The sequence below is a fragment of the Tachypleus tridentatus genome, chromosome 11 (genome assembly GCF_004210375.1).
Source record: "Tachypleus tridentatus isolate NWPU-2018 chromosome 11, ASM421037v1, whole genome shotgun sequence".
Taxonomy (NCBI): Eukaryota; Metazoa; Arthropoda; class Merostomata; order Xiphosura; family Limulidae; genus Tachypleus; species Tachypleus tridentatus.
This window is the reverse complement of record NC_134835.1, coordinates 97054446-97079285: the sequence shown is the minus strand read 5'-3', so window position 1 is coordinate 97079285 and position 24840 is coordinate 97054446. Positions and strand designations below refer to the sequence as shown.

At 30.5% G+C, this 24840-nt stretch overlaps 1 protein-coding gene across 6 annotated transcripts in view; it reads right to left on the bottom strand.

Annotated features, from left to right (window-relative positions):
- LOC143232856 (uncharacterized) overlaps positions 1-24840 on the bottom strand; it is a 120107-nt gene that overhangs the window by 41153 nt on the left and 54114 nt on the right. For 2 of the 6 annotated variants that reach the window (XM_076468829.1, XM_076468836.1), the window contains one exon: positions 14833-20346. The exons of 3 other annotated variants lie outside the window; for them this stretch is intronic. The gene's annotated coding sequence lies outside the window, so the exon portion shown is untranslated. Of the gene's footprint in view, positions 1-7452; positions 8042-14832; positions 20347-24840 lie in introns of those variants that run through there. One more of the 6 variants, XM_076468830.1, reaches the window with a different exon arrangement.

Below are 24840 nucleotides of genomic sequence, written 5' to 3'. Positions count from 1 at the left end.
ATTTATGCCACTGTTCCTAGCTAACACCTAGCTAAGTTAACAATCCTTAGAAACATGTAGAAACAAACATGTAGAAATATTGTTTAGCCAAGTTCTCTGTCATGAATTAGAATTGTAATTGAAAAAACGAGTACAATTCATGTATTACTTAAAACACAAATTCAATTAATTAAGTCAATGACGTAACTTTTATCCCATTTGGAAAAGATGCATTAACAGGTTAATTATAAGCCAAAATATTACTTCTGTCAGTAGAATTCAAGTAAGAAAATTTCATAAACTTGTTTTTCATTTTTGCAATAACGAATCTGTTGCTTATTACATGTGGAAAACCAAACAAAAAAACAACAACAAAAAACAGTCATCAGTTCCCAGAGGTAATTTGTAACACATTTTGTGAAATACCAAAGTATTTAGAGTTAATTTTGTTTATTTAAAATGAGAGATTACTTCTAAACAAGTAAATCAACGAGTCAAATTCAGCTTTGCTGCGAGTGAAAGTTACTTTGACTCGTACGTATATTATATCTTACTTATGTCCATAAAATGTATGAATAAAAGTAGAGATTGTAATAATCTTGTAGGAAAAAAACGTTATACGTAATTTCCTACATCATCACTTGTCACCGTGAATGAAACACTCTTGGTGCTTGTTTTGAATTTTTAATTACTTCTTTTCAAATAAGATTTTTCATAGAACACAAAGTGAAATTAAATTATGTTTTTAATTTTGAAAAGTTACTTAAATTCAAGGATTTTTATAGTTACTATCAACTATAGTTTGCCCTGTACTTTATTATTTATGTTAAAGCAAAATACTAGAACATCATTTTAGGACTTTGCCAGGTTCAAATCGGTTTTCCTTTCCAAGTTCTAGTAACCAATGTCTGAGTTTCTATCAGCAAATGTGATACATCTACCATCAGAAATTGATAATCACTAAAAGCATGTAAAATAAGAATTTATATGATATGTTTAAACGTTTTGATTTATGTTTCTTCTTTGATAACACTTTGCAAGTGAACAAATTTCACAAACATGAAAAAAGTATTTTTCCTGTTAAAACATCAAATAAAAACACACAGAGCAATGTAAAACTGCATCATTTTCATACAATAAATCGATTAAATTTCAAATGTAGTTGTAAATTTTACCTGTATTTATACATTTATTTGTTCTCTTCTTTTTCCTTTTGTACCAAGAGCCCAATTACAAAATAATAAGAGGTTCAACTAGTTTTATGTAGAAATTATGAATCTTGAAGATGATAAAATTTTTCAAAACGTCGTAAATTTATTTGTTGGACTGAAGGCAGTTACTATAGAAGGAAATTATCTTAGAAAAGCCTTACAGTTTATCTGCAATTTTCTAGTACATTGTGCTTTCTGATCTTTATGACTATATAATTTAGAAACTTCAGAGGATTGGTGACTTTCCTCCTAGCTTATAAAAACACAAATGTGACACGTAAATTCTTGAAATTACAGTATTAAGATTTGTAACGTGTTTCTTCAGTGTGTGGTTCACTACATTTTAACAATATTAAAATATAACCAAAGAGTCATTTTCAACGTAGTGAAGTAGCATAAATGTATTTATAACATTATTAGTATGTTTGGCCAAAACATTGTGACATTTCTAATCATACCTTTCAACCAAAGTATAATATCCTTCAGATAACAAAAGAATGCTACTTATTCACCACAACCAACTGCGACCCAAATCATTCTTTACGTGCCTATATATTTATATTTTTATGTGTTCTTTTGTAACTATTAATTAGTAATTAGTGAGATATGATGTACATATATACATTTATGAAAGGAAAGTAATTTTATTTTAATTGTTAAAATCATGCACCCTTATACATGGGGTAAGTATTGAGCTCGTAACGCTAAAAACCGGCTTTCGATACTCATTGAGGGCAGTTATGTGCTTTGATATAAACAAACAATACATTAAATCGTAGTAGCAACTGTAATGTAAAAGCAATAAACACTCAAAGAAAAACTCGAGAGTAGAGATATACAAACAAATTAATAAAATTGGAAGAATAAATATTGTTTTCAGTCGTGCAAACTTGATTTAAAAACCCTAAATGATTTAAAACCATTTGTGAAAAGTACAAAACAGATATATGTTTTATTTACAAGTTTTATAATTATTCATAAATGTTATTCATATAGTATATCAACTGACATGTACAGAAAGAAAACAGAAACTGATTGACACCGATTACTAAATTACACGTGAGAACAAAAATATTTATTATTTACTTCACCACATATAAAAACAAATTGCAGCTTATACATAAATTATAAGTAATCTTTCCTGCCTCTAATTGTACACCTGAGATGGATGTTAGTCACTTTAAATGTGTAAAAGTATTTAGTTTAAGATAAGCAAAATTTATGATATATGAAAGTGAAGTTACACACATCTGTAACTTTTCTTGAATACCAAAAGATGTCATAATCCTAAATATTCATTTGTAATTTGTGCTTTGTTTATTTATATCATCAGCTTTATTCTTCTGTAATTGTTGTTATTATTACCTGCAGGGTTCATAAGTATACTTCTGTCAAATGTTTTAAAACTGTATCCATTTTATACAAAATGTTTAGCACCAAAATTGCATAAAGAAATGTTTAGATAAATAAAGTTTTGTTCTATGCTGAATAGTTAATATTGTCGATTTGTGGGTTTTCTATACGCATATATATATATATATGTGTGTGTGTGTGTGTGTATGTATGAATTTATGCATGCCAGGCAGATTTCAATAAAATGTTCTAAAATTTTATATAAAATTATTGCTAAAGGGGAATAAGATGTTTATTTATGCACAATAATAAAAAGTGAGATAAATTATAATAAAAAGTTTGGAAATCCTTTAAGATGCCTATAAAGTTTGTTTCTGAAATATATATATATATATATATATACATAGTCAGTAGCTAGTTGTACTTTTAAAGCCGTTCTGGAGGTGACACTCACTGCTGACATTATATTTTAGTGTTTTTGTTGGCCATATTTCAAAATCAGAGGCAGTTGAAAGCATAGGCGTGATATCTCAGTTTGTATAAGAGCTGTTTAAGTTCACGTCTTACTTATGTTATGTGTCAAAGTATCATTCCTACGTGTGACGTAACGTGTTTTGATATATAACACGTAGAAATAAGGGGCAACCATTCAGCACGATTTCGATCTAAATAAATATGTAGTATTTATGTAGAAATTGTTATATAAAAGATCAAAAATACCTTCGATTTTGATAATTTTTTCTTACACTTTTTCTTATTTTTCGGCAAAAATGTGAATTCTTGGTTGCTCTTTAAAAGTACGGTTATTTTTAATTTAACGAAGTCAAGTGTAGAACTAAAATACAGAACATATGCGTCATCTGAAAGTTTGATTCAAAACAGCATCTTTTAATGTAGTGTATTTTCAACCCAGTGGAAAACTCAAAATATTAGAACTAGGACTTCGATCCTCGGTCCGAACACATAGGTTGTCTAATAAATAAATGTGCTATTGTGAAGAATTTAGCAGTGGCTGATGACACTTTTCTTCACATCACCTATCCAGTATACGGGTTTTTTCACACTGCGGAGGTGCCCAAACTTGCTTTAACTTAAAGGTCACATACGATAAAGTTCATATTTTTGAGAGCCGCAAGACATGAACGAATATTACACACAACACACGTTTTTATTGTTAGATGCACATTTTGTTACATACGTTTTACACAAATACTAAAAAATACATGTACGTGATAATATTCATTCATGTATGTAGTTTTTAAACTTAATTTGCAGTAGTTTCAATAATCACAAAGTACACATATATACACCAAATCTTTCCAAAATCTTCGCTGATTATTGTTTTAACTATACTGAGCATATTTAATACGATAATGAACTATGGAAACATCTAAGAAAAATGTACAAATTTTCATTTCATTAACATTTAATGAGACTGCCAAAAAATAAAAATAAAAGGGGTAAAAACAGATATTTTTAATGACATTTATTTGTCTTAGTAAATATCTGTCCAAACATGGAGGAAAATATGTAAAACATTAAAATTAGAGATATTTTAATCAGATACCACCTTACAAAATTTTAGTCTTATCATAATATTTTTCTGTCAAAAACAGACATTTATACAATTATCAGGCTATTTACTGTTAGTAGAGGTCTTGTGAGCTTCCATCTTGGTTGTGAGTCGTTGAAATTCCGGCTGATATGTTGTTAAGGCTACACGAATTAACTTCGTCAGGTGTTGATTTGTAAGGACTGCACGATGATTCGACTTCACAAACTTCATTACAGAGTATAGTGATTCACAGCATTATGTTGTGCTGAAAATTGAGATGTGTCGCACACTGATTATCTTCAGTTTAGAATACTTTATTACTGGACTTGCTTCCAGAACTCAATTGTATGATGGGATTTATTGATCATCTTTAGACCCACGTTCTATTAGTTCCATTTTCACAACAGATGATTCTGTAACCAGAGGTTCGAGAATTGGACAACTATCATTGATCACATCAACCATGAATGAATTTATAAGAAAGGCGAAACAGGGCTTCAGCTTCTGCAAGTTTTCAAACCTGTCTAGGAAATTATCAAGCAGTCCTTGTAATTTATCTTTGTATTCTTCCAGTTTGTGATCTTTTATTTCAATATCAGGGAATGTATTTACTCTCCTTTTCAGATTGAGAAAGTAAATAAAGTTTATTGACAATATGTCTCTTTGAAAAAGTATTATTTTATTTTGAAAGCTGAAAATTGATTGAGTAAGATCAAAAACAATCTTATCTTTCCCCTGGAGTGCCGAGTTGAGAGTTTGTAGATAAATCATTATATCAGTAAAGAATATTAGATCTTGCATCCATTTTTCATTTCCCAGTAGAGGAAAGAATCTTTTCTTTTCTTCAAGAAAATTAATAATAAGCTCCAACAAATTCACAAACCTATTTAAGACATTCCTGGTTGACAGACACCTCACAATGCAGTAGAAAGAGACATCACTTGGTTTATTTTCAAGCTCCAATTCTTCAATTTCTAAAATTTTTGAACTGTCGGCGGAACTTCCCATTAAAGTGTATGAAAATGATAATTTCAAGAACCAATTTCATAACATCTTCATACTTGAAGTATCTGGCTCCCAGGTGTTCACGATGAATAATGCAATGAACAGGGAGAAACTCTGGAAAGCTGGGGTCACTTTTCATAAGTGCAATTACTTCTGCATTTTTCGCCATCATTGCAGGTGCTCTATCTGTTGCAACACTTATGAGTTTATCCAGTGGAATATCAGCATTTGTTAAGGCTCTGCCAAGTGTATTTTTAATATCAACAGCACGAGTGCCACTAAGTCCAACATCTCTTCTTTCACAGTTACATCAGAGGAAACATAACAAACAAATACCGCCAGTTGTGGGTTGTCTTGTATGCCTGTAAATTCGTCAAGGGCTAAGCTGAATACAATGGAATTCTTTAAATCATTTTGCCTGCAACATCAGCACTGATCTGGGAGATACGTCCTTCTGTAGTGTGGCGTGAATCTGGTGTTTGTGCTGAAGTTTTATGCTATTTGGATCTAACACGGCAACATCTTCAGCTATATTCTTCTTTAAAAATTCACCATCAGAATATGGGCGTTTAGCACGAGCAATTTTCCACTAATATAACAAAATTAGCTTCAGTCGTTGTATCAACTTCCTTACTGAACGTTGTCAACAGTGTCTGCTGGCTATTTAGTGATGATTTTAATACAGTTAACTTGTTTTTATGTAATTCTAATATCGGTGGATAATCAGACAAAAAGTTTTTGTGATTTGTTTCATAGTGGCGTGTCAACTTACTGACTTTGTAATGACTGAGTAACACATTACAGATAAGACACAAAGGTTTACTTCCTTTAACGGTGAATGCAAAATCTTCTTCCCACTCTGGCTTAAAATTCTGTTTTTATCTTCATACTTTTTACTTCTTACAATTTGATGACACCATTTTCCTTCACAACATTTTCTGAGACACTTTTAAAAATTAAAATAAAAACGCAACCAAACTCTACAGTGCCCAGTATCACACTAACATTACGCTAATTTCACTTGCTGATCCGAAATTTCTTTAATCCCTAACTCAAATCTAGCATTAAAATCAGGATTTAAATTCTTAAGTATATTTACTCACCATGAACAGTAAACTTACGTTTTAATCCAGTGGACTCTCAGTTTATGGCCGGTAAATTATAAAGCTTGAACATTTTTTGTTTACCTTTCATATAAGCTGTGATGCAAAAAGGAGCTCAGTCAACATATTTCCGCGAGCTGCACATTATATGTCAAAGAGCTACATGTGGCTCGCAAGCCACGGTTTGGCCACCCCTATCATAGTTACTACAAAGCACATTAACACAAACTGTATGTAACTCTGCTTAGAGTTACGTTCAAACAGCATTAAACAATTCATCATGCTCCCCGCTCAGGAGATAGCCCGATGTGGCTTTGCTATTAGAAAACACACGAAGACACAGTTCATCCTTTTATTTATATTAGTGGCATTTCCGCTGTTTTTTAATGCTCGTTATAACTGATGAAAGAGCCATGGATAAATGATTAGCATTTATAAAGAAGAGAGATCAATAATTAAACATTACTGAGCACACAAAGTTTTATTGGTCTGCCACTTAAGTGAGGGGCAAGGTAAACACACAAATTATATACACGAATGTGTGTATATGCATCATATGCACAGAAATAAACAGTATTAACCTCAACAAAATGACAGGGAGTTGGTAGGAGGGGACCTGTTTACCCCACCTTATGAACGTCCCTGAAACTCAACGTTTATTTATTGTTTGTTTGTTTTTCATATAACAAAGCCACAAAGGGCTATCTGCTCAGCCCACCGAGGGGAATCGAACCACTGATTTTAGCGTTGTAAATCCGGAGACATACCGCTGTACTAGCGGGGAGCCTTATTTATTGTTAGATACAATGTTAAGCAGTACTCAGTCTACCCCGTGTACCGAAACTTATATTTAACTTCCCTATGAGGTAACGTAGGGCAAAATTAAATGTAAAAGTGCTTTATATTTTTGTTGAAGTCATAAATGTTAACAAGTAAGTATTTGTCAGATTTGGTCTGTAATCTGCATTGGCTATTAATATAGGTTGATAGGATAAGACTAGTTAAAACAACTGTAGTATCCACCTTTTAATCCACACATTACCTGATAATTCTAGTTTTGCTATCAAAAACAAGGTTATGTTTCTTAAAGAAATGTTATGAAATTGTCTCTAAGAAAAAGGTTTGTCAAACGTCAATACAAAGTTCGAACACTATCGTAATTGGCCATCCTAATTAATAAGTTTAAAACTGAATCACGATTATCGCACGTGGACTTATATCAGAACTGTTCAGTCATAAGAGGAAAATATGTTTGTTTTTGTAAGTTTCAATCTAATTTTTTTATTAATTCATATTAAACAGCATTTTATTAGCTATCTTTGATCTAGTACAGTATAACAAATGATTTTTTCCTTTGAAGTTAAATATTTCGAAAATATGACATTTGTAACCTACATTTTTCCTATGGAAATTTTAACCTAAAGAAAAATATTAGGAGAAAATTATTTTACCATTAATACGGAAGAAAATGGTCCTAAGTAATCTAAAATATTCTTCTCCTGATAAATTTATGAATTTTTCGTAAGCATGTAAACTTTGTATCATTTATTTATCTGTATTTAGAGATTATTTAAAGCTAACCAGCCTTGTGCTTGAATATATGAGTTTGATGTTGTACAAACGAAAACATAAACCTAAAATTAATCTTTGACGTAACCTTATGAAAGAGATGTTAATACCTAAATATAAATTCGTAGGATGTCGTGACCACAGGAGGGCAACAATATTTCAAGTGATGAATATCCACTTTAAACCTTTAAGACGACAGTTGCAATGCACTCGTACTCATCAAAGTTCTGTTCTGTTGAGAGTCATTCGGAATGAGATCATACGATCTGTTCCAAGAAGCAGATATTCAGTAATACAGGACAATTTTAAACAAAAATAGTATTTAATATCAGCAAATCTTATTTTCTATTTAAATAGTGAATTGTCATGAACAATGTCCTTGCGATAAAATTATAGCACTTTTCATTTGATATGTTGTTTGCTACTCGTTCTTGCTTTAATTTGTATTTATTATCTTTGGTATTGTAATCAATGGAACACTTTAGCTCTTGTAAGTTAGGTATTTTAACTGTAAAGATTGCAAGAAAGTCGAAATTAAATACAGAGTTCTGAGTAAAGGGTTCAACCACAATTAAAATTGGAATGGTTAATCTTAAGTTCATCTTATGAGCTTTTCGGTTAAATTGCGAGGTCATAAAAGCCCAAGGTTCATGTATGGTGGATCTTAATTTTGATAAGGCTGTCAAGTCATTAGCACCGACCATTACCCGGGCTGTGTCTAACTCTTTAAATGGGAAAGCGTGTTGATTCACTTTTACAATTTCTTTCTTTCTTTTTTCTTTCGTAGCCACAATACGTATTCATTCCACATAGTGAGTACTGTGTTTTAGTGTCTATTTTTCGTTCTTAGTTTCAGAGAAAAAGTAGGGGAAAACGTCTGGGTGAGGCAAAGTGAAGGCCAAGACTAATTGTTTTTTCTCCCACTCTCCTGCCTTCATTCAACAAGCCTTTTCGTTGCTTTTCTCTGAAACTACTTTCAATATGTGAACTTCATAAACATCCGATGTACTACAACATCAAGAGAATTTATATACAATCTCTTATAGCATTGAAATTCTATCGCGAGCGGGGCGAAGGAGGATATAAATATCCCTGAACATCCCAGTCGAGAAGTTCGTCTTCCTTTAAAAACTAAATACCTGCCACGGAATATTCTTTCTTTTTCACTATTACAACGTGCTCACAGCTGAAAGTGCACAGCGTGTTCACTGGTATTACAGTTCTTAAATTCTAGACCCTAAGTCAGAAGACCGACATCCTTACCATAAGGCTTGAACAGAAATACCTGAAACTACTGAGAAAGTAAAATAAAAATATGGGAAATAATATTTAATATTAAATTTAATATCCAGACGCTGAAGCAATCGAATAGTAAGTAAGCCAGCCTTGTTGTTTGTTATCTCTAATTACATTTAAGAAACGGTTATTTGTCTGAAAATTCTGTTTGTGCGAATTGCCGACTTACATTAAATTTTGTTTCAGAAATAAACGAAACATATTTTTCTCATTTATTTTACAACACATGTGACTAGAATGAGTTTAATAGTTCAAGAAACTTCACTTATTAACCACTACGTCGCTAATTTAATATTGAATAAAACTAATACTATTGTCCTGGTAAAAAAGGTACTTAAATTTGACGTTTTACGGAAGAAACTTGATTGGTAACGAAATTATTTACATACGTTTATATTTGCATTCAATATCTATTTTTCTACTATTAACTAGAATAAAAAGTTATTATGTAATAAAAAGCGATGTTTCATTGAAGTTCACCGTTACTTAAAGTCTGGAGAAGACTTGAATGGTTAGCGAAAGAAAGTTTATTACAAATTCACAACATGCTATATTTTCTATATGTCTATATCCTCTCTATATATTGTTGTACCTGGTTATAAAGAAACTTTATCGAAAATTTGTTGTTACGTATTATGATTTTAAATATCTTGAAACTGGGTTAAATTGTAATTTAAATTCTGACGTTAATTAAATTAAATATATCTAATTTACGATATTTGTGTGTGTGTTTTCTTATACCAAAGTCACACTGAGCTATCTGCTGAGCCCACCGAGGAGAATCGAACCCCTAATTTTGGCGTTGTAAACCCAGCGATATTTGCCACCAAGATTGCTACACATATTTTTCTTTCTGAATACAAATATATTTTAATATATACGAACAGCAATACAATTTATAACAATGGTTCTCACAAACAATGATTTATATACAAAAGTTTCACAAATTTACAAACAATACTTAATCTTCTATTTGATCCGGAACATCCTTGATATTGTATTGAAGGTTCACAACGAGATAATTAATTTCGAGTTTATCTCGATACATATCACTTAAGAAGAAGTTAACTAGCTAGCTCTTCGTTGATCACACGTGAGTTTTTCATAGCTGAAGTTATTTAATCTCTTCGTAAGAATACCCACATCCAATATTAATCCGCTGACGTTAAACGATTTGTGATGTTCGAAATCTATAAACGTTCCTGGACAATTATCTGTAGTTTCCGGTTAATAAGCTTTAATCACAAGTATACCTTCTGAGGTGTATAAAGTATCAACTGTAGCAAACTAGTAATATATACTGTCTCTTGGTTCTTTGCGTCAGTTAATTTTATAAACATAAGGCGAGTTTCTAGAAATTTCAGTTTGTACACCAATAACGGCAATCACTAGTATTTACCTACACACATAGTACATTGTTGATTTTTACACTCGAGAATCTTCTTCAACTTTAGTGAATAGGCGGGAAATTCTCAATACCGATTTAACAGTATTAGTTACACGCATTTCTAATTATATATTGAACTCAAACAAACATCGATATTAAAATAAGTATATAATAGTAAATCCAGTACAGTTGTACATTAATAAAGTTTCTTTCACTGCCTGTTCGAGCCATCTCCGAACTTTATATTCTAAGTAATGGTTTCCTCGTTATCAAATTGTAATTCACTGTTACTTAAATATAAGTGTGCAGGATTTCTATTTTAAGGCTGGAGAAAGAATTAAATAAATAATCTAAATAAAATTATATAAAACAGTTTCCTTCACTTTCATTTAAATGCAAGTAGAAGGAAGCGTTAATACACTGTATTTTATGACAGCTCTCAGTGACAGAGAAGTACAGCAAGGTTAGTGTTGTTTTGCCTCCCTTAGAAATATTAACATGGCAAAAACATGCATATAGGGCAAATTTTACGTACAATTTTCTTGTTTAAGAATTGCAAAGTGGTCATATTAATGGTATCTGGCATTAGATTGGCTAGGATAACCTACTGTACTGGCTACGTTGAACTTCAAAGTAAATGCGGTAAAAAATTCTAAGTGAAATAAATATGATAAAAGTGAAATATTTTTGTTTTTATTTATGTTAATATTGCTTTACCTTAGAACGAGAGACGCAAAATTATTCTAAAAATATATTTTTATTATCTGTAATTCGAAATGGGATGTGTTGTAGAGTATCTTTCTTTTACTATTTTAGAACAACAATTCTAGCAAAATAAACTTTCATTATTGGCTGATATTTCACCTTGTGGTTTTATCAGGAGTTTATAATTATCTTGTGTTTCAGCATTTGTTATTATAAGCTACTGTTATTATAAGACGGAATTGTTTGTTTCTTTGAAGTTCAGCACATAGCTACACAATGGGTTATCTGTATGTGTCCACCACGGATATCGAAACAAGTTTTTTAGCGTTGTAAGCTCGCAAACATAGCGCTGTGCCGCTATCGGATAGTAAAGAAGGTTTTCTTTTATTAGAGTTGTTGTCATAAAATAATAAAAAACATAATATAAAAGAATGCCAGTAAATGTCTTTCTAAAACTTGAAGTTACTAACATTAAAAACGTGTGATACGTTGACTTAATTATACTGCCATGGTTAAGCTATCTCAATTTAACAGTTCAAAATAATTGTATAAATTGCATTTGCAAACAATCAACAAAGATGCAGCAGATAAATTAGAAAGCTAAGTTCAAGATAAATGTGTTCATATATAAGCAAATGTTTTAGCAAATTAATATCATATTTTTTTTTTTAAATGTTATCATGCACACAATCAATATGTTTATTCCTGAATCACTTGTACGTATTTTGCAGAAGAGAATAAATCTGGATAAAAAACATTGCTTTAATAGAAAGTAAATCCGTTATTTCATTGTTCGGTAATTTGTTCTTTTAAATAATAATATATGGTGAGTTGTGGCTGAACTTTATACACATTGTCAGTTGTAGTAATCAGCAGAAAATTAATTATTCCAATAACAATATCTAAATCACTTAAATACCATAATATACGGATGAAATTAAATTAATTAAAAGAAGCTATACGTGGGGTAACGCTACTTCTATGGCACCATGAAACTTTCGTATGTGTTTATAACAGCAACGGTGGAGCATGTTTTTGCTTCCTCTCGATAACAATTTTTTTAAACAGGACGAACAGAAACGTGCAAATTAACATACATTTTCTCATAACAATAGGTTCTTGAAAAAAACACCTGTTATGAAGTAAAAAAGTTTGTATAGTAAACCAACGCAATTGATAGAAGCTAAAGATCATAAGGATAGACCCTGATATCTGAAATGGAGATGTACAGGGTGGCCTGTAAGTCCCTACCCGTCCATATGTTAGTATGTTATATTCAATTACGCATGTATTATAAATTTTTCGTTTTTTTCAGAGAAATATGGCCAATGTAAGCCCATTTACACTTGAAGAGCGTATTGTGACAAGTACGCGGGTACATATTATGCAGCGAGAATGAGGGACAGCACACAGATACACTGGATACATAAGATATATATGGATGGGTAGGGACTTACGGGCCACCCTGTAGTTAATGATAGAATTGTCAAGAACATATGTGACATAGTCTTAACTCATAAGCACTGGTACAAAGAGTAGCGCCTATTGCAGTCTATGGGTGAGATTACCAAATATTAAAATTTGTGATAAACATAATTAATTTAGCGACAGCTGATAAAACAATATCCATATGTTTAATTGGTGCAGATATGTATAAAAATGGATATTAAAAGGCTTAAAGATGAATATTAGTTATATGTATACATATATATATATAAATAATTATTTATATACTGATGTATGTATTTTGTTTGGAACGGTGTATTTTTATTTTAAAGCTAACCCTAATGCATAAGCCCACATATAACATCATTAGTTTAAGGAGTCTTACATATACTCAAACAACCACCAAAAGTTGTTTTTTTTTATTATTTTAGCGTATCTTATGCTGAATAATTAAAACTGTGAATTCAAAACTTTGACGTCATAAGATTTCTCCATATGTTTGGAAGTAATGATAATTAGTGTTTTAAATAGCAAAGGTGCACAAAGCAGTACAAACGAGGTTCTTTTTCTTAACACTCAATATTGTCCTTCATAGAAAATTATGTACTCAACCGGTACATTAATTCTTAGATTACACTATGTAAATTTTTCTTTTTACATTTTCTTGTTCCTGGGCAGAAAGTGTTATTTCCCAATTGCTTATGCTTAAAGTAAATATAAAAGACCTATTTTTCTCTTCAAACTTTGTTTCTGTGATCTGGGTAATGAAATTTTCAAATTTACCCATTTTCCAGAACATTCCACGTTGATTTGGTGCTGAGTAGTTCATAGAGAATTTTCTCGAACACACAAAAAATTTTTTAGTTACGATAATTTTCAAGAACCTTTTAGAATTTTCTAGAACTTTCCATAGTAATATATATATACAGGGGCTCTCCACTCCCCACTTCAGTTTATTTCTAGCTGCCTAAGAAAACACATAGACCTATGTGATTTTATCAGAGATGACGTCAAGAAACTGCAAGCATTCTCTAGATGCATTCTGCTATGTATGTGGTTAATTTATCAAGATAAAAGCGAAAAAGTACTCTGTAACAGCATCTGCTAAAATGTGTGAAGCCTACAAGACATATTTCGGCATGACTGTTGGGGATCAAGACAAACCCTGAGTACTTCATTTTACTTGCAAGCACTGCAGAAATCTCTAGAAGGTAAGACGACAGTTCTTGCTTGCTTGAATAGGAATAGTAACATTTTATATTGTACAAATTTTATACCTTTTAAAATTTAAATATCTTTTAATTTATTTTTTAATTTCCAATAGTAGAGAAAAAATATCACACATAAAATATTTTTCATGAGCCTCTTACACATTAGTTGTAGATGAAATAAATTTATTCTTCATAATAACAATTTTATTTTGCTCTTTTACAGGATAGTACAGAGGGGAAAAAGAGTCATGAAGTTCGCTATTCCAAGAATTTGACGCGAACCTACTGACCACTCAAGCAATTGCTACTTCTGCATGGTAGACTCTTCCAAACGTCGGGCTGGCAAGAGAGAGCAGCAAATCAAAAGAGGAGGCAGACGTTGAAGATTGAGATTACAATTTTCATAGGTGCAGCTGGTGATAGAAACCCATACTACCCCAACCAAAAAGACCTCAATGACTTGATCATAGATCTTGGTCTAACAAAGCCGAATGCCGAGCTTTTGATATTTAGGCTAAATGAGTGGAATTTGTTAGATGAAAATCTAACAAGTCGCAAGTCATGTAAATACATGTAAATCTTGATTCATATGTTGTTTTGTTCAGATCTTATCTAAATGATAATGTGCAAATTTGCCCGTTTTTACATAGAAAATAGGTTAATTTCTAAATTTCATTATCCAGGTCACAAAAGCAAAGTTTGAGGGGAATAATGGCCATTTTCTGTACTTTTACAACATAAGCAGTTAAAAAATAACACATATTATCCAGGAACAAAATTTGTGTTACATAGTGTTATCTTACAAGCCTCTCACGTAAAGATCTGTACTTGTTAAAGCAATTAAACAGTAGTTAACGCTTAACTCGAAGATATAAATAAAACTGATTAATAATACAAAAATCCAGAAAACGAATTTATTTATATATATTCTAGCAGCCACAGAAAATTTTAATGTGCAAAATATTTAAAACTGTAAATTCAAACTTTAACATTTTATAGATTTTTTTTCAAATTTTTGGGTGAACTAATAACAAAAATTCATTTTCCAACTTTGTATGAAAAACACTGTATCTGCTTACCACGGATGTCGAAACCTGACACTCAGATTTAGTTCCTCATATACCCTGTAAGTTTAAAATAAAAGTACTACACATTTTATCCTAAAGAAAAGTATTTTGGTGCCAAATAAATAGTTCATACACATATATTTTCAAAACGAGACCCTAAACTCGAGCGCTTTCGAATAGTTGACTATTCTTCTTCAGGAGAATGAAGGGTTGTGTTTAATGAGTGTAATGAAATATATAGGCTCGGATGTCGATGTCACGAAAACCGGCTGTTCAATATGAGTAGGCCTTGTGGACTAGCCAATCATAACCTAGAGTTGTGAGTGTCAGGTTTGGAGGTAGACAGCGGTAAGTCTTCGGATTTATAACGTTAAAATTGATCTCTGTGGACACAGCAGACAGCGCAATGTGACTTTGCTATAAGAAAAACACAAACACCCTCATAAAAACCGACTATTCTACTCACCGGTGAAAAACAAAACGTTCAAATGAATGGATGACACTGAAATATATTTAATATATATATATTGTAGTTTCTCTAACGTATGATTAACAATTTTCTATGGATGTATATACCATTTCAAACTTTTCATCAAACGAAGAAAATGATTTTCACAATACTTCTCGTAGTTATATTAATTATATTGAACCAAAATAATATTCTAAAAAGACGTTCATGTAATGAGGATATAATTTTTTTTCAATTGTTTTGTAAGAGACAACAACTGAACACTGTTGGCTGATTATGCTAAAAAATAAAGAGCAGTGATAAAATGTTCTAACGTGGCATTTTGAGAATCAGTGTTCGAAGCATTTCTTAAATTAAACAAATTAAGCATAATTCATGTGAAATAAACATAATTTTATTAGTAAGACTAGTTTAATAATCAGTCGATATCATATGACATCTAGTAACTACAATAACGTTTAAAAAAGAAAGTTATATGAAGCAAACGTACGTACAAATTCAGACAAAGCTTATTATGATAAATTGGTAAAGTGTTTAAAGTTTATTATTATGTAAGCGGAAACTTCCACACCAATTGCTTCGTACTTGGAGTTAAACTAAGCATTAAATTACAGAGAAACCATTTCCTAATAGATTATGTTGTGCACTTGAATAAAAACCCAATACCATTTTTCTGCTACAACTAGAGAGAAAATATCTTTTGATTTAAACGCAAGTAACTGTAAAATCCACAACTATTTCCTTTTAAAAAATCTCATAGAGTAAAATTCGAGGACTAAATAATCATCAAACAGGTTGAAGCAACATTTAAGCTCTTCAGACTTCAATCAACATCGCACTTGATAACATACGTTGAAGTTTTCATTCCACAACTCTTACAATTCATATTTAATTTCTTATGGACTCTTTTGGAATTTAAAGTAAAAGCACTACTAATTTTAATGACATTTATTATTTTTATGCCAAATAAATAGTTCAAATATATGTATGTATGTATAATTTGAACTTATTTGGGAAATACAGACTTAATTATGTCATAACAAGATTTGTCATGTTGACTATTTTACTCAGAGACGATAAAACCTTTCAATGGAATGAGTGAGAGTAAAATTGTATTTTCTTTGTCCATTCGAACTAAAATTGATGTGACGTTTCTTAACACTTTGAAATCATGCTTTTGGATAAGAGTCAAATGTTACTTGATAATATTAAATTTCCTTTGTTTCCCTTGATCAATAATGTTGAGTTCAACCTATTTTTGAAGCGCGTTAAGATGTAAAATATGTTAGATTTATTTGCTGAAGTGTCTTAAGATTACATAATGAAATGTTCTCAAATTTCTAGAAGTATTTTAGGGCTGTTTTCGATTAACTAATTGATAACACTGCTTAAAGAAGCTAACGAACATTCTCGAAAGTCCTTATTGTGATTAACAAATACTCATGCTTAATCTCAGGTAATACAGAATTAAACATGTATTGTATTACTAACGACGTTTAAATCGGTAAATATAAAAAGAAGGACACTTAAGAAAAAATATCTGGAAATAAGTATTGTGTTAACTTTGTAGTAATTAACGTTTCAGTAAATGAAACACGTTGTACTTATATAACTGCAACAGTGAAGCAGAAAACATACTGTACAAGGTTGAATAAATAATAAGTTAAAATAAAATATCAACAGAAATTGTGATTCAGTCTACTAGCAATAACATTGTAGAAGTTCAATAGAAATATTTCATCGCCACTTTAAAAGAATATCAAACATATTTCTTTAAAATATGAGAGTCTATTACCTGTGGTTGACAGAGCACAGCTAGGTTATTGTGTAGTTTAGCGTTAAAACAAAAAAGCTTATCATTCCATATTATTTTCAACAGGTTAAACAGTGAAGCGATGTTAAAAAACTATATTCAAGAAAATAATATTTAAGGAACAGTACTCGTTCTTTTATAAAAGTTTAATTTAATATACATATATTAATATAAGTACATTAAAAGTGAACATTTTTGTTATTTAATTTGATATTTAAAAAGACGAAGTCGTCTATTTTTGGGATTGCTGGTGGGATACGAATTTTGAGAATGATGAACATATTACATAATATTTTTACTATTTCGTGCACCAAATATGATGGTGTGATTACGTCGTTAAATTCTAAATTAACTAAGGAAAATTGGTGAAGTTTTATATATTTATACATTATAGATTGTTTTATTTGCAATTAAGCAAAAACCTACATAATGAGCTATCTATGCTCAGCCCACCACTGATATCGCTTTCCACTGAGGGGTTACTTTATAAACTTTTTTCGCTCATTAAACCTAAAGTTAACGTTCCAATTTTAATATAAAATACGTAATATAACTTTTTCCACATTCCAAAAAAAGTTACTTAATTTGATTATGTTTACTTGGAACTGTTTTACCAAATAAGGTTAGAAAAAAAAAGCCTTCCCTTCCAAGATAACTTGTAATAGTCTCATCTAACTCATAATAGTTGCGACATAAAATAAACGCTGTATTTAGAAATTGTATTTGAATCCCTTAAGTCTTTATTTAAATAGTTCCTGAATTCGGAAGGTTTTCTTTATGCGCACTACCAAGAACAACGGCGTAAAAAATATTAGTACTGGTGTAAGGATGTGGAAATATACGTCATTGGTGTGAGACGAGAAGATCCCGTATGCTAGTTGAGGAAGGTCTCACCATAATCCACAATATTAAAGCAGGTACTTAATTTGAACAGTTTTGACTTTTTTACGGCATATTCGTCTCTCTAAAGTTGTTCAATATTTCAAATCCGCAAAGTGAAATTTACTTGCATATTTACTTTGATTATTCACATTCGTACTTATGGTGTGTGTGTGTTTAGGCACGGGTAGTGTGAATAATACGTAGATATAATTCATTATCTTTACAGAACATCAAAACTGATGATATACAGTCTAAATAAATAAATAATACAGGGATAGCCATTTTACCAATGAGGATGGTATTAATTTTTTAAAAATAAAATCTTGTCGAGACTTCGTATATTTATAATAAAAATTTTTATCACCCAGTGAAGCCGTCTCAAAACTTTAATTTTATAAAAAGTGGGTTCTTTGTTACCAAGTTTTACTTCACTGTCCCCCGTTTGCAAGAACAAATTATATGTCATAAACAATGCATTACTACTTTTGTAAGCACCCCTCTTATTAGTGGAAACTCTACTCTTTCCAAAATGTAGCTTATATTCTAACTTTTTTTTTTAAATTTTATTCTCAAGGGTCTTGTGTTTGACCTTGTTGTCTGAAGAGCTGTACTAGGGACATAAATTACGCATGATAGGCAGAAATTAAAGTAAAGTTTGTGATTCTATTATATGGTCCCTTACATTTGCCTCACATAAGCAATATTACAATGCTCAAGTTCAATATATCATGATAATGTAACAGTCACATTGACGTATTCAAAATAGTCTCTCCAACAAATAAAAAGCAAACGACTCATAAACATTGCTATTAAAAATATATTAGTTTGTATGTATAAAATATATGGTTAATAAAACATCTCAACAAAAGTTGGAAGAGATCAAAGTTATTTATCACTTCACACAAATGCTAAACATAAACTCGCTCTTTTGAAAATGTATAAATGAATTTTTTGAAGAAATTCTGAAATTCTAATTTTTATGCATGTATATGTGTGCATAAAAACTCAAATAAAGATTAACATGAATCAAAACTCATGTTGAACTTAAAAATTTCTGAAGTTGAAGCGTAAACTGAGGAGCTGTATTTACTTAAAAATTTCTTCTTAAAACAAAATCTATAAATTTACAAATGTTTCAAGAGATCTAGAAACTGATGGATTGTTTGCATTCTCTGTAAAATGAATATAAAGAAGGATTCACAAAGCAAGTTACCATTTGAACCTAAACTTGTTTCTTCACCTTTCATTTTGACGACATGTGACGAATAAAACAAAGCTCCTCAAATCGGTGTTCAATTTACTTCTCTGATACTTGATAAACTACTTTTGCACACTCTTAATTCATTTGTGCAACTTTTCAATATAACTGTGAATAAAATAATGGTGAAATAAACACTTTATTTAATAAAACATTTTAAGCAAAAGAAGATTCTAAGTAAATATGAATAAAATTATTCATAAACATGACATATGAAAGGAAATAGTTCTTACAAAATCAAACAATAAAAGTAGGAATGTCTTTTAATTTTTATAACGATATATTTGTAATGTACATTTTGAGTTTTCAAAGTGCTCTTTCATTTGAAGTATGCATATTTAAACACTTAACCAGTGCTTTTTTATATTGATCATCCATCCCTCTCCAGTGATTGATTGATCTTTAGACGAGCTTTGAGATTTAGAATATTAAGAATATGTGTTTTACAATAGACAAGTAAACAAATGTTTAGTTGAATATAAGGTTTATCGAATGAAACTATGTGATTATATATCGAAATTACGTAGTCTTTGATGACATGTAGATTAGGCAAAAACACAACCACAGTATAATTAACATTGTTGAATATATTCAGAAAGGGCAGATGTTGTATGAAGTTACGTTTAAGGAACATTATTTGGAGTTGAGAAAGGTATGAATGCGGCTGGCCTTTTGTCAATCTCTAAGAAATTATGGGTTTGTACCATTCTCAATCATTAAAAAAAATTATTAGAATGAATAGCTAGTTTTCTTATTCAGCCGATATGCAGGAAACAAGTGCAAAATAAAAAAGAAATGTTCCGGCATGGACAGGTAGCTAGGGCGCTTTACTCGTAATCTGAGGGTCGTAAATTCGAATCTTCATCACACCAAACATTCTCTCAGCCCTGAGGCGTCATTATCCTACTACTCGTTGGTAAAATAGTGGCCAGGAGTTGGCGGTGAGTCGTGATGACTAGCTACACTTCTTCTAGTCTTACTCTGCTGAATTAGGGACGGCTTGCGCAGCCAGTTCTCGTGTAGCTTTGAGCAAAATTCTAAAAAAACAAATCAAACCTGTTCAGTGTGGGTTTAATAAAGGAATATAAAATACAGGAGTTCAACGAAGAAAGGACCAAGAAGTCCTGGAGATGTGAGAGAGATCGAATAAACCGAAAGAGGCGAAGGAGCGAAGTAATATGTTGCCAGAAAAAATAAAATTCATTTTTAAATTTATGTGTTAACGATTGCCAGTATTAAATAGTAAATGTGTTATGTTTACACTGAAATAAGTAAATGCTTGTTAAGAATAAAGATGATGAACTTAAGAAGGAAAAGGGAAACACGAGACTAGCACAACGTTCAAACATAGTATCACATTTAACAAAAGGAAATTGGAAATTCGATAAAAAATAACAATTTATTGGTAGAAAGATAAAAAAATAAACTAGAAATATCTAGGAAACGTGGAAAAAATAATTCACGTGTTTCTAACTTGTCTCAGAAACGACGCTAATAGTAAAAGTGATTATATGAGTAGCTTTCTGCAGTAACTATCTAGAACTTTTTACTGTATGATAGTATGAAGCAAATCTTTATAACCTTCATTTTTTTTACCATTTTCTTAATATTTTGTTAACGTTATCTTTGTCCGGTCACGTTTTACCTATATTTGTATCTCTGTGAATAAAGCTACTCTGCATAAATATGTAATCTTAAATATACTTCATAAATTTACATGTATTTTAGAATGGATCTCCGATATAAATAAATCAAATGATAAAATTAAAAAATCTTTAGAAAGAGAAACCAAGAAAATTTTCACTTCTTTGTAACTTTGCTTACTTAGTTTATTAACAGATTATCAACAAGTTCCATTCATTCACTATACATTTTACAGGGTTGTAAACAATTGGTAATTTCAATTTACATTTCCTTAATAACTAACGATTGTAGCTTCCCAGTTATATCGGATTTTACTGTATTTTAATTTACATGTTATACAAATATACAAATATATATAAACTATGAGCTCATGAAGTTCTCACTATGTCGCATGAAACATGTACACTGGTTTTACACATAATGAGGCGATACAAATTGACTTTTTAGGTTTAATCCAACATTATCTATACACAAATATCGTGTATCTTTCATTGGATGTTTTATTTCATATAAATTCAGAATCTATCCAAAACGAGAACCTCCTCTCACTACCAACTAATTATTGTGAGTAACAACGCTTAATAAATGTTTAAAAAGAGACATATTTAATGGCATTTTGTGTTAATAAGAGTAATACAAGGAAGATAAGCTTATATAATCTGTTCATCAAATAATTAATAACAGTAATGAAAAGAAGTGTTATTTTCCAGTTTTTAAAAAACACCTATTTAAACTGTGTGCTATTGTTTTCAACTATTCAGTTACGACAATTCACAAACATTTATTATTTTACTTTACAAAAATTGAAAGGCAAAAGAAGTTTACTGATTAAAACTAAAATACAATAAATCGAATTATTGAGATTCCATTGTTTATCAAAAAACAGAAAATATTCAAATCAATAGTAAAACGTATGAGAAGTTTTCATTTCATATGAAAGAAAGAAATTTTGCAAAGGAACAACATTGTTTGCTTGTATTTGTATAACAATATCGGATTATTATACCATGATCTATGCTGTTTTTATTTTAAGAACATTAATATATTTTCTGGAACAAACCTATCTTTCATAATTACTATTGATCGATAAAAGCCAGTAACTGTTTACCTGAATATTATGATATATTTTCTGTGGTAATTGTCTGTAATAGAAAATTCTTAATACCAGCTTGATAATGTAAATGAGCTTTATTAGGTGCCACTTACATCTATCTGCCATTTGGATTCCTCTTATGTAGTCGTTTCTTAGTTTTCATAGTAATATCTTGTAAACCTTAAATTTCTAGCAGGCATAGTAGTCCTACGAATAGTTTGTAATGCAAGACTAGAGGGAAGGCAGGTAGTCAACATCACCCACCGTCAAGTCTTGGGCTACTCTTTTACCAACGAATAGTGGGATTGAACGTCACATTATAACGCCCCCACGACTGAAAGGACGATCATGTTTGGTGTGACGGGGATTCGTACTCGCGACCCTCAGATTACAAGTCAAGTACCTTAACCCCCTGGCTATGCCAGGCCTCTGCGAATAGTGAGTGAATTGCTTCTAATTTACAGCCTTTTAATGAAAATATGCCGTTTATTCACCGTGAAATAGCTGTGACCTAATACTGAAAGTACTTGAATTACAAGGGATGAAGAATATGTTAACAAGCATGATTCGTGGGTGTTTCCATTATCACGAATAATAATGTTTACTTAATTAAAACAACAATTGCCTAGAAACATTTTGTGTAAAAATTAGTTTTACAACAAGGGAAAATATTTGATTGTACGATACCACGGAATGAAAACACTATATGTATCTTCATCTTTACATTTCACTGTATACTGGATGAATTTTAAAGTAATCAGTTTGAGATTTTCGTTTAAGCCATGCCACGCTGCACCCTGTATGAAGTGGATTTATTTTTTCAGATTTATACTCAGTCTGCGTATTCTGATAAACATTTCACAGCTTAGCCTCCAATCAGAGATAAATATATGATATCACCATTTCTTTTCACGTTTTAAGTGTATAAATGACAATTGAAAATTCAAGTGTGGAGCATTGAGAATTCACCTTCTTTCCATTACGGACGTACGAAGACCACACATACATGCAATTTAGTTTGTTTTCCGAAATAATTTTGGACACTTGTTATACTTTAAACGTATTACAATTAACAAATGAACAACAAATCTTGAATCATTCACTTTTTATTTTGTACAAGTAAATCATATTAGTAGATGTATTTGCCAATCATTTTAATTGATAAGCAATTTACATGAGATACTAATTGGGTGTGGTACCACAAACAAATTGCGTTGTTCTTCATCAGGAAGAAACCTATATAGTATCGTGATAGTTTTGATAAATAAAGGTGTTGTATAAAGTACAAATATTCCCATGTAAACACTAAAGAAGTTCTAAACTTCGTGAAAACTAAGTACAATTATTTCAAACATATTTCTGTACGATTATAAATTAAAATAATTGCATGTTTTAGTTTAGAGCACAACTTTATGCAATTTATCAATAAAATCAGTTTTAAAATTGCAATATGTACTCTCCCAAAATTATTCAATGGTCTAATAAGCATTTTACACCACAAAAATGAAACCACATGGAATTTGAATGTTTTATTGCAGAAGATAAATCACGGATGAGTTCTCTCAAATTCTTACTAACATGCACTTGAAAGTAACTTTATTTTACGTAATTTGAAAATAAGACGTCAAAAAGATTTTTATGAATTATTTATACTAATAAGATGAATAGTATCTTATAATAATAAAGGTGAGACAGCTAATCATGAAATAAACGTCACATAAAATTTCAAATGAGAGGTGAAGAAATCACATTCATAACTATGAACTAATCTAATATTTTTCTGAAATTATTTTTGTTTGCGCGTTTCGACTTTTGTTCTGCATACATTTTTATATTATACAATAATGCATTTCGTCATTTTTCAGAGTAGCTATATTCCAATACCTGATATATAGATCATTTAAGTCATTTTCTTCACAATTTATTGTTGTCTTTTATCTGAATAAAAGTAATTTTATAACTTTCCTGAATATTTGTAGTGTGACAAATAATGCTAGGAATACCCAAGTATTTGTCTTATCTTCCAAAATGACGCGGTAATAGAAGTTTTCAGATATGCAAGTACGTCGTAATCATTTCTATTCTTTTTTTTACTTTTCATGATCGCAATAATAGAAAAAATACTGAGTCACGCATCTAAACTTTTTTATAGCAAATAAAGCGGAAAAGAAGTGGAGTAGAAATATATCGTAATTTAATTTTAAACAGTAAATTAGTTGCATCACGACCAGTAAAAAAACTAAAACATGAACTATGGATATCTATATAAATGTGTATAATATCATAAAATCCATAGATGTCTGGACGAAAAAGGCCTGCATCAGCTTAAAATTCATTCTAATACTACTTATAGAGAATTTAATTATTCCTATAAATTCACACTGATCACAAATAATGTTGTAACGTTGTTTTTTATAGCAGTATCATTCTTTCTTCATTTGAAAATTAAATATATTTTTTTGTAATATACAGTTTCTACAGTATACTTTTATAATGTATTAAGAAGTTGAGAAACATTAAGAAAAATGTGATTTGAAGTTTAATTTCTTCTAAAAAGGAGTGAATAACATCATTTATTCTATTTGATGTAACTACCATATTTGTGGGTAAACATAATTAGACATATAATGTACAATATTTTATCAATATTACGGAGGAATATATATTGGTTGTTCGATCTACTACGTTGATTATTTAGAATTACACAAGTGTATTTAGGAATAACTGATTCCTATTTATCATTAAATACGACTTTGCTGTCTTTTGTCAGTTAGAAATATATATAATATGACAC